This window comes from Octodon degus, unplaced genomic scaffold (assembly GCF_000260255.1).
Source record: "Octodon degus isolate 3935 unplaced genomic scaffold, OctDeg1.0 scaffold00136, whole genome shotgun sequence".
Taxonomy (NCBI): domain Eukaryota; kingdom Metazoa; phylum Chordata; class Mammalia; order Rodentia; family Octodontidae; genus Octodon; species Octodon degus.
The window spans coordinates 6,671,791-6,683,210 of NW_004524712.1; the positions used below are offsets into that span (position 1 = coordinate 6,671,791).

General features: G+C 48.5%; 1 pseudogene; it reads left to right on the plus strand.

Annotated features, from left to right (window-relative positions):
• Positions 1-7,170: 7,170 nt before the first annotated feature.
• LOC101582371 lies at positions 7,171-8,295 on the plus strand (annotated as a pseudogene).
• Positions 8,296-11,420: the final 3,125 nt, after the last annotated feature.

Below are 11,420 nucleotides of genomic sequence, written 5' to 3' on the forward strand. Positions count from 1 at the left end.
TTCACAAGTCCACTTCGTGTACAGCAATTAACCACTAAGAAGAATATATGCAGTGTATTATTTGTTGAAACTGTACTTCCGATTGGATTTGAAACTGTCTCATTCCTATCTGTTTATCAATAAAACTTTGAAAAAACAAAAAAAAACCAACAAAAAAAAAAAGAATAAAAAGGGACAGAACAAAGGCAGGCCACTACTTGCTGCCTTGATGCCTCCTACTTGCTTTGCCATGAGTTTTTTGTCCTCTGCAATGCCCCAGTGCCCTGCCACCCTGCCATAGAGCCAGCCAACTATGAACTGAAACCTCTACAAACTCTGAGCGAAATAAAACTTTCCTCCTTTGACCATGAATGTTGGTACTTTGTCTCAACAATAAGAAAGTAGCCAAGGCAGAGCTGGAGCCAAGAGTGAGGTCACTGCTCTCAGACAGGATTAATGTATCTCTCGTGGACTCTGGGTTAGTTCTCCTGGAAAGTTGCTATAAATGGAGCTAAATGGGCCCCTTCCTCTGCTCCGGGCTGTGGTCCTCCCGCTGGCCCCGTTCCTACCGCAAAGTCCTCATTCACTCCAGAGCTGAGCAGATGCTAGTGCTGTGCTCCTGAGCCTCCAAAACTGTGAACTACCCAGACCTCTTTGCTTTTCAAAGAAAGCTTCAGATTCTCAGGTATAGTAACAGAAACCTGAGCAACACTGTACACCTGCTGGTGTCCTGGGCCTCAGCAGCGTGCACACTTCCCCACTTCAAGTCTTGGCTAAATTCACCCTTTCCTTCCCATGAGGCATCTGATTGCCCTACAGGCCTTGTCCCTCTGCCACTGCAAACCCCTTACCCAGCCCCTCTCTTCTTCTCTATTAGTACTTCCCAGGGGCAAGTGCATTCTTTAATTTCTGTGTTTGGGTCCCAGGACTGAGCAGGTGCCCTGGGGCAGAACTTGCTCCTCACCGTCCACTCCCTGGGCCTGCTGAAGTGGCCCTGGAAACACTTTGACAACTATGACACCCTCTGTAACTGAGGACGAAAGAGCTGGGCCTCCCAGTGCCAGGCGCACTGGGAATCAACCCATTAAAGCCGAGCAACACTCAGCCCATGGCCCAAGAAGCCTTTCAAAATGGACCTGCCTTTTGTCAAATCCAAAGAACTTGTGAGTGGGAAAACACACATGCCCCAAAGTGCGAGATCTGCCTGGCCTGAAGGGAAGGCTGTCCTTGGGGCCCAGTCTCCTTACCCTTGTCAAATTCACACTTCATGCTCCCTCCACAGAGGGTGGCCTGTCACTTCAGTGCAGCTACAGGGCTGCCCAGACTTGCTGGCCCAAAGGACAGGGATGAGGCACCTCCTTCTTGTCAAAGTGCTCAAGTGGTACAGGCTGGATAATGGAGAGGAACCTTAACTGAGAAGTGGGGGACCAGGCAATGGAGGCCAAGGATCCCAGGCAAGACTCCAAGTCCCTCATCAGTGAAGTGAAAGTTAGCTCACTAGTGGTTATATACCGAAATGCCACGAGTCTCCCACAGGCCTATGCAAATGGCAAAGACGGGGTAGGTGCTGTGGGTGAGGCCACCACAGGGCCTGAATGGGTGGACTCCAACTGTGCACTTGGGGTGACACTGAACCCTGGTGAGAAGAGACTTGGTTCTGCTCCCCAAGACGGAGATGGAGCCTGCTCTGTTCTGCTCCTGCAGCTGAGGCTAGTCCTGGGAGTGGCTGCCTAAGAGCTCCAGCAAGGCGCTGGGCAGCCTGTGGTAGGCTCGGTTCCTCACTTCACAGGTGTGGGAAATCCATGCCGGGGTGTGCAGAGGAAGGTGGCCTTGTGCTCAGCACTTTTGCACAAGGCTGAGCAGAGCTGGAAATGGAGGCTTCCCGGCCTTCTTTATTCTGCATGTGCCTTTTCCACCTCACTTTGCTGCTTCAGACCCAAAACATGAAAACAACCTGGAGAAAGATGTAATAGGATGAAATGCAGAGCCCCCTGCCCCTGGACCCAGGTGGGGCCTAGCAGCTCAGCAAGCGGGCCAGACAAGAACCAGGAAGGCTCTGCTAGGAAGACACCAGCACCAAGACTGCTGGGAGAGTCCCTCCCTGCATCTGGTGAGCGCCTAGGCCTCTATACCCATCAGGAGACTGAGATGGGCTCTTAAAGTCACTATCAGAAAGGCTTGCATTTTGCATAGGTTTTCCCAGGGGGAAGAGCAGGGGCCAGGCCAGAACTGGCCATGTTCCCTTGTGGTCAGAAGGGTTATTGCAGCACTGTTGGGTTTGGGGCTGCAACAGCCACTCCCCGTGTGGGAACTGAATTCTGCCCTAGAGGACACTATGTCACATTGCTGTCTCTGGGTTGGAGAGTTTGTTCTGGCCTCCGGATTGTATTGGGGAGTCCCTATTGCCATGGACACTAGCACCTGCATTGGTTGCCATTTTCCTACCAACTCTAATGTTATCATTATGGGAAGCCTCCCTCCCTGCACCATCTCCACTAAGAAGGCTTTCTCTTCCAGGGTCCTGTATTGTCAGGGCTTTCAGAAAGCTGTCACCCAGAGCCCAGACTTCAGCTCAGGTCTCCCAGCTCCACTCCACTGCTCTGAATGAACCAACAACACAGACCTGGCCCACCTGGCTCTGGGCTCTGCCAGTTTGGGAGCACAGTGCTGTCTCCGCATTACACAGAGCTCTGCAGGTGTGGCCTGCCGGGGGGCCTGGGCTGCTGCCATCCTGTCCCTCATCACACCCTCTGTTGAATCTGTTTACACCTCTGTCTCTTACCTCAGGGGGCAGGGTGCACCCTGGTACACAGGCGTGGTGTCAGGGGAACAGTCAACAAGAGGAAGGGCATGAGCAAAGGAATGAAGGGTCGGCCTCCTTTAGAAGCCGGTGGCACCAGGGTGAATAGAATGCTCTTTTCCTGTGTAGAGTTTCACAGAGTTGAGGAGATAAAATAAGAATTATAATCCAGTGAAGTCTGAGGTACAAGAAAGTCTGATAGGAGCACATGCTAAAAGAGTCCTTTCATTGCAGGCAGGGAACGTTTCTCCGAGGAGGTGGATTACAGCAGGAGCTACACAAGAAGAGGTACAAAAATTCAGAGAGGAACAGTGGAACTGACCATGGGTAACAAGGCACAGCAGCATCTGCATGGATGGAGCTGGCAGTGAGCTCAGGACAGGATGGGAAGGAAGCAGAAATGGGGGAGGGGAGGCAGCTTTCTAAGCAGCGTGTGTGGCCTCTTTGGGTCTTTCTGGTGAAGATTTCTATGACAGCTATGTGGAGATGAGCCTGGCAAGGTGGGGTCTGGACACTGGCACAGTCTGGGAAAGGGACAAAGAAGGCATTAGATAGGACAAGGCAGGGGGGCTGAGCAGACTGAGGAGTACTTAGGAGAAGGGGTTGGAGACCAAGGGACCAGGTTGATCAGGAGGAAATGGGGTGAAGGAGATGTTCCTTGAAGGGGGTCTGAGGGCACCTTCCTGCCCTTCCTGCCATCTCCTCCTCAAGAATCCTCACACACTCCCAAGCCACACACTTGCAGATGACAAATAGCCAGCTCAGGCACAGCAGGCCACACATAGTTCTGAGGTTTTCTTCAGACAAAAGTGGTTGTTGTGGAAATCCGATCCAGAGGGGGGCACTCTAATGTGGAACAACAAAGGAGGTGGTCTGCAAGAGCACTGTGGTCCACGCTGAAGGAAGGACCGAGAGAGTGATCAGCGAGCGTGTTCTCTGCCACTTAGCCTAGAACAGACTGACAGGCTGAGAGAGGACTCCCTGGGCCTCGTGGTCCTGCCATGAACACAGGAATCCAGGCTTTGCTGGCCTCTTGGGCTCCCATGGGATTTACTGTCATTTGTCTGAACTAGTTTCTTTGGGGACTGCAGACCTGGGTCTGAGGTAGAACTAACTCTATACCTCACTCTACGTGGGGTTAGAAAGATAGAAAAACAGAAAGGTATAGATTGCTCTGCAGGGTTTATTGACTCCTGAAAGAGACTAACTTATTCCCTGCTTCCTGCATGACCTCACCCCTTGGGCTAGAGATGATTAATATGACCTCTGAGTACAGGCAGACAGCAACACAGGACTGCAATTAGAAAAGAGATTAATTCCCCATACGTGGCAAATCCAATCCATGTTCATATTCATATTCATATTCATAGGCTCTCTCTTTCTCTCTTGACCCCTCTCTCCTGTCCTCTCTCTCTCTCTCTCTCTCTCTCTCTCTCTCTCTCTCTCTCTCTCTTTCAGGCAGAAATTCAATAAATAATTAATGCTTGTTAATCTTTTAGCTATTTCTCTCATTGTAAAAAATTAATTGGTCTTCCATCATCTATTGCACTGTAACCTCGGGGCCTTGGCTCTGGTCTGCTACCCTGCTGCAGCATGCCCCTTCAGGGCTCGCTGGGCTGTCAGTGACACCGCAGTGGTGCCCAGCCTTAGATTCAGGGCATGAATAAGGATGAGGATCATTTAGCAGATACCACTGGGAGATGACAAAACAATGTCTCTTTCTTCCACAACACTGGGGGAGTCTGAAAACACTCATTTTCACACCACTCCCTAGTTGTTGAGACTGTTAAGAGATCACACAATACGCTGCTGGGATGTGTGAGTAGGATGAAATGTCATCAGGTCTCTGGCTTTTCCATTCAATTGTGCCTCAGTTTACATTGGAAGGACTGTTAAATCCACAGACATTTAGAAAGTCAGGAAGGAAAGGTGAAGACTTCCCAAATAGCTTGCTTCCTCCAGCTTCACGTACTACAGCTTTCTCTTTGTAGAAAACCTCCTGGAAGTTCTAAAGCCAACCAGTCTGTTCCCACCCCAGTGCCTCACCTGCCTTTCCCCCTTGGAGCCTTTGGTAATTCAAGACAGAGTTCCCCTGATGGCTTAGTGGTCTCCTTTTTCCTCCTATCAGAGCGGAACATCTTGGCAGGGAGTAGTAATGCTTGGGGCTTGGTAATATGCCTAGAACCTGTGTAGCTGCAGACTCTTGGGGTGCGGAGGAGCAGTGGGGAGAAGCTCTCCAAGGGCACATGAGTCAGTGTAGGTCAGTGCTCAGAATGGTCCCCCTTGGGAATGCTGCACAAGAGCGCACCTGAGTCCCCAGCCTGCTGCTTCCACTGCCTCTAAGTGCTGTATCAGTTAGCGCATCCGGCCTTGAGATTTCATCTGAACAGTGCTTCCTTGGAAGGTGCTGCAGGGGTCTGTGGGAGGAGGAAGAAACAATGATTGCTGACTGTAGGGAGCATCTACCATTCTGCCGCAGGTGGGCTCCTCTTGCTCTGGAGCCAACTTCAGAGAGCACTGTGTTTACCTTGGACACAGCCTGAACTCTAGGTCCCTAGTTTCCTTGGGCAGTTTGATGACAGAATATAATCTTAGAGCAAGGTTCATCCCTTGAATGTGCTGCTCCTCACTTTACAGTTGAGAAAACAGTTCAAGAGGCTGGTGTAACTGCAGTGGGCTTTCTGGGCTGCACTGAGCACCTCTGTCCCCAACCCAGCTCCTGATCCTTTTCTGCCCAGCAAGGGACCCCTTTCAATGGTTTTTGCATTGAGAAGGTCTTTGTGTCAGCTGTCTGTGGAGCACCCTGGCTTCTCTGATTTAATTTTCATTCCACTGTGTGGAATCAGCACAATCTCCATCCTTATCCTATGGGCAAGAGGCACTGTGGCCACGCAACAGTTGTGCGTCTTGCTCACTGTACATTAGTGCAGGGTAGCTTCCTCTACCCACTATCTTCTTGTAGGTTGACTCTGTCTAGGAAAGAAGCTATGTAAAAACTAATAATAGTAATACCTCCTTAGATACAATATTTATTAAACAGAAGGGCAGAATCTCTGATGTCAGAAATTGATGATCACTCTCTACCTCTTTTGCTTTTTTTCTATTCTCTTCACTTCATCCACTTGAATGGTTTTGTCCTGAATGTACTTGGGGAGCTGAGCAAAATAGGTTTCCAATTCCAGCATGGGGAGATGGTGGCCCAGAATGAGGCACTGGAACCCAAGCAAGGTAAAGGAATTGTGCTGGAGGTCCCCTACCACATAAGTGTTAGGGCCCAAGACGGGTTCAGAGGGCATCCCCAGAGGGACCAGCCAGTGAGGTACCAGGGCCCAAGCTGAGCAAGAAGAATATCCACTTGGGAGCAGGCCATCAGAGCATGTTGGAGCCCAGACAGAGACAGGAGGGATTTGACACAAGGGACAAATCTGTATGTCTGAGTCAAGGTCTGAGTCTGAGTCAGGGAAGGGCATTTGTGTGGGGAGAGGGTGGCAGACCAGCTGAGAGAGTGGTAATACAAAGGCTGGACCAGATAAGTGAGGATATTTAAGATAATGGGGACCATGTCTTTTTCTTATAGCAAAGCAAGGTAAAAATTTGAAGTAGCCTTTCCAGCCAGAACCCAGGCCTGGCGTGTGTGTGGGACCTCCTTCTTAGTTGCCACTGCCCAGATCCCTTTCTAGCCAGAGCCCAGGCACAACATGTGTGTGAGACCATCTGTACACCTGCCTGAATCTCCTCCATCAGACAGGCTTGTTGTGGAACCCTGCAGCAGAACTCCCTGCAGAAAGGCGAGGGGCCAGACCCACCCAGCTAATCAAAGAGCTGAACATCTTGCCAGAGGAGCACTGTGGGTTCACTTCCATAGTTTGCAGCAGGAAGAAGCTGAGCACATCAGCCAGACCCAAAACAGGCCCATCTGGATGAGTTCAAAAGTGGCAGATCCAGCATCAATGAGCTGAGACACTTTGCTAGACACAGATCCATGAAAGCATCCTCTCTCTTTCTCTGTTGAAGGAGAAAGGAGGCAACAATTAACCAGGGGTGAACCAGTCTGCCTGGAAGACCCTATGTACATCAAGAGGAGGTTATCAGACAGACCTTAGGGGAACTAATTTAAATAAAAATTCTCAGTTTAATATCAGCTTAGCTACACACACATAATGTTTGCTCTTATAGTCTAAAATACAAACCCATGACACTGACAAAGGTTCTACAATCTGAGGTACAGGATCTCAGGATAAATCCTGAGAGGATTTCACTGACCTTATCAGACCCAAAAGCTACAACTCTTGTTGCACAGGTCCTGCTTTACCTTGGTCTTAACCATCCATCAGAAAAGTATAAAAATGAAATATAAGAAGTAAAGCGACAATCCTTTGCGGTAGCTCAAGATGGCCACGCCCAGTGACACCATGAGTGGTTCAGAGAGCAGTAGCAGTAGCGATGCGGAGGAGCTGGCGCGGTGCCGCGAGGCAGCTCTGCCGGCCTGGGGCTTGGAGCAGCCTCCGCGGAGAGCGGAAAAACCAAGAGCCGGTGCTGCAGAGAAGCAAGTGCCAGCCTCCCAGCCAAGCCTCAGGCAGAAGGTGGATGAGCACGAGCAAGATGGCAACGAGCTGCAGACCACCCCCGAGTTCCGAGCCCACATAGCCAAGAAGCTGGGCGCGCTGCTGGACAGCTGCATCACCATCTCAGAAGTAGTGAAGGAGCCGAGAAAAGCTACGATTCAGGAAGTGGCCCCCCAGGACAATGGGATGCCCAGGCCTGTGCCATTGGACCAGGAGTGCCTGTGGGCAGAGGTGGCAGCTTGCACCTGGGACAGGAGGGCTGACACTGGCGGTGCTGACTATGGCCCTGTGAATCCTAGGCTTCCGCCTCTTCTTCACATCCATCCCCAGAGGCCCTGAGGAGGAGGCTGCTCCCCGGCCCTGCCGAAAGCGACAGCCCTCCAGCTCCAGCGAGGACAGCACTGAGGAGTGGCAGCAGTGCCGGGAGGCTGCTGTGTCAGCCAGAGACATTCTCCAGGAGTCAGCTCTCCACAGCCCTGTCCAGGGGGAGAAGGAGGCCAAGAAGAAGAAAAAGAAGCTGAAAAAGAAAGCCAAGAAGGTGGCCAGCATTGACCCGGCCGAGACTACACCCAATCCAGTGGAGCAGCAGTCCAGAAACAGGAGAAAGAGTTGGGTGCAGTCATCGGGGACCAGGTGTCACCTGGGCCCAAAAAGAAGAGAAGGAAGAAGAAAGCGAAGAGTGCAGCTGCTATGCCTGCACACTGACCCTGGGTGCCGCACCCCCTGGCTCCACAGATGGGGCTGCCAAGAAGGACAAGGCATTCCCGTGCCTATTTCTCCAAGTTCAAGCACTTGGTTGGCAAGCCAGACTCCATCCCTCTGTGCTCCTGCTGGGGCTGGATAGACCTGTAGCCCCGGAACAGTGCTGGCCTCAGCTATTCAAGACTAAAGGCCAAGGAGATGTGCCCCCACATCCCCAAGACTGTCCTTGGTGGACAAGTAAAGGAAGATCTTCCACTACACATGGTGACACACACCTCCGATTCCAGCACTCGGGAGGCTAAGGCAGGAGGCTCACCATGAGTTCAAGACAATCCTGACCTATACAATGAGTCCTTGTCTCAAAACATACAGGAAGGGGGGAAACCTTTCTCCCTCCCCAGCTGATTATGAAACACAGATTTTTAGGGAATGAGGGAAGGGGTCCCCAAGACACACATGTATACTTCTACCCCCAACACAGAGAATTGACAGAACATTCTCAGGCAAGGGAAGAGAAGGTCTTTTGCCCTCCTATTTTCCAGAATTCCCTTTTTCTGCCTGGTGATTTTATGGGTACAGCAATGTGTCTGAGCCAACTGGCCCATCAGAAATGAGTTGTCAGGGGGCCCAGAACCCTGGGGCTGCCTCCTGTCATTGCTGAATCTTAGAGACCTTATAGTAAACAGCATGTGTCTGGGACCCCCTGGCCAGCACTCCCAGCTACGCTCCTTCATCCCCCTCCGAGGTTCAGGAAGAGTGGCAGCCCTTGTAGAGCAGTTCCATGCAGCAGGGATCTCCTACAAGTGCAGGGGATGCCCAAGCAGACCGTGGAATCCCGACTTCCTCACCTTGCCCCAGTCTCAGAAGGGCAGAAAAACAGGTAAAGTCAGCTGTGGTGGATGCCTGTGACCCCAGCACACCAGGTAGCTGAGGCAGGAGGATCACAAGTTCAAGCTCAGCCTGGGCCACTTAGTAACTGGGCAAGACCATGTTTCAAAATAAAAATATTTTAAAAGGAAAAAAAAAAAAAGAAGTAAAGCCATGCTGTTATGTTGAGCTGTAGGGGACTCAGGTCAACAATTTCTGACATTGCCAGTGAAGCAGAAGACCCAATACTATTATGGGCTACTAGAATCTTCTGGAATATTTTGCTGAGTTTACACACATATAATATTCAAGTAATGGAACTTAACAAAAAAAGGGGATACAGATGAATGTCCATTTTGTATCTGTGCATTCAAAGTGGTTAGGACAGATATATAGTTACATTCTCTTAATGAATAGAGTGATTGGTTCTGATGGTGTTTGTAGATAGGATATCATGTCCGCATCTTGTACAGCAATTAACCACTAGGAAGAATGTATGCAATGTGTTGATTATTGAAACTGTCCTACCAATTTGATTTGAAACTGTCTCATTGCTATTTGTTTATCAATAAAATTATGGAAAAAATAAAAAATAAATAAAATAAAATAAAACTTTTTTTAAAAAGAGAATTAAAAAGTAAAAAAAATAAAATACAAACCCATTAGTTACAAAAGTTTGTCAACTGCTAAATATTACTACCCATTATTAGTATTCCTAATTGTAGCTCTGTAAATGCAAAACGTGTAACTGCCTTAACCACATAATCTATCTTGGGTAAGAATTTCAGTAGGTGCTAAAGTAATAAGTGCACCAAAGCTCTACACCAAAGGTCAGATGACAGTGCCATACAAAATGACAAAAAGAAGGAACAAAATGCATTCTCAGGCCCTGAACCTATGCAGAACAAAGGCAGAAGACACTAGCAAAAAAGAAATTGAGAATCACACAGCTGAAATGTCTGACTTAATAGCATTTGAAGTAAAGAAACAACTGCAGAGGAAAGGTATAGAGGAAATCAGATCAAAAATAATCTCTGAAGTAAAAGAAGAACTGATAACTATGATGAAAGAAGTACTAAGTGCTTCTAAAGAAGACACTGATTTGAAAAAATAAAGGAGAATAGAAAAATAAGGAAATCCTTGAATGAGCAATACAGGAAACAAGTAGCATGCATGAAGCAGATTCAAAGAGATATTCAGGAAATTAAAACCTCAATCACAAGCTGGCAAAACCATTTCAGTGAAGGTGAAGATAGAGTTTCAGATCTTGAAGACTATTGCAGCTAATGAACAGGTAAGAAAAGATCTCCTAAAAACAACTAAGATGTAGGAAAAAATAATTCAACATTTGCAAGACAATGCAAAGATGAACAATGAGAATTTCCCGACACACTTGGGAGCCTTACAAACCCAGCCCAAGCCCACGCCCAGCAAGTGTGTGGGAGCACTTTCCTGCTGGACCCCTCTGGACTCAGCCTGGGCCCAGCCTGCGAGTGAGAACTTCCACGGAGCTCTTGAGACCACTCAAGACCCAGCCAAAGCCCAGGCCAAGTGCATAGGAGAGCTTCCATGCTCCCCTTTGCCTGCTGGATCCCTCCAGACCCAGCCCAGGCCCATTTGTGAGTGAGTCCTTCTGTCCTGCTATCTGGATTCCTCCAGACCGAGCCCAGGTCTGAAATACAGGCCTGGGATGAAACTCTGGAGCTAAAGTCTCTGCAGAGAAGCTAGGGGCCAGAACCACCCATAAGCAGAACATCTTGCCAGAGGGGCACAACAGATTCACTTCCAAGGGCTGCAGCAGGAAGAATCTGAGCACAGCATCCAGACCCAAACCAGGCACAACTGGATGCATTCAAACTTCATAGACCTGCTCTTAAATTTCAGTAGGTGCTAACATTATGACTGCTCCAAAGCTCTACACAAAAGGTCAGAGGACAGTGCTATACAAAATGATAAACAGAAGGAGCAAAATACAAAGATGAACAATGTGAGACTAATAGGCATCAATGATAAAGAAGCAGTCCATACAAATGATATAAAAAGAATGTGGGCAGAAGTAATAACAGAAAACTTCCCAAACATGAGAAAACAATCTGACATTCAGATAACTAAAGTATATAGAACTCCAAATAACATCAACCCTATTAAAACTACACCCAAACATATAACAATCAAGGTTCCAGAAATCCAGCACAACAATAATATACTAAAAGACACTAGAGAAAAGAAACAGGTCACATTTAAAGGAAAACCTATCAGAATAATGGCAGCTTTCTCTTCACAAATCATCAAGTCAAGAAGAGCATGGAGCAAAGTACTTCAAGTCCTCAAAAAAAAAAAAATTTCCAGCCTAGATTGCTATACTCTGAAAAATTCTCTTTCAAGATTGATGGACAAGTGAAATACTTATATGACAAAGAACAACTAAAGAATTTCATGATGAAAAAGCCAACCCTACACAGACTACTAAAAGATGTTCTAGAGAGGGACTAAAATGACCACAATTC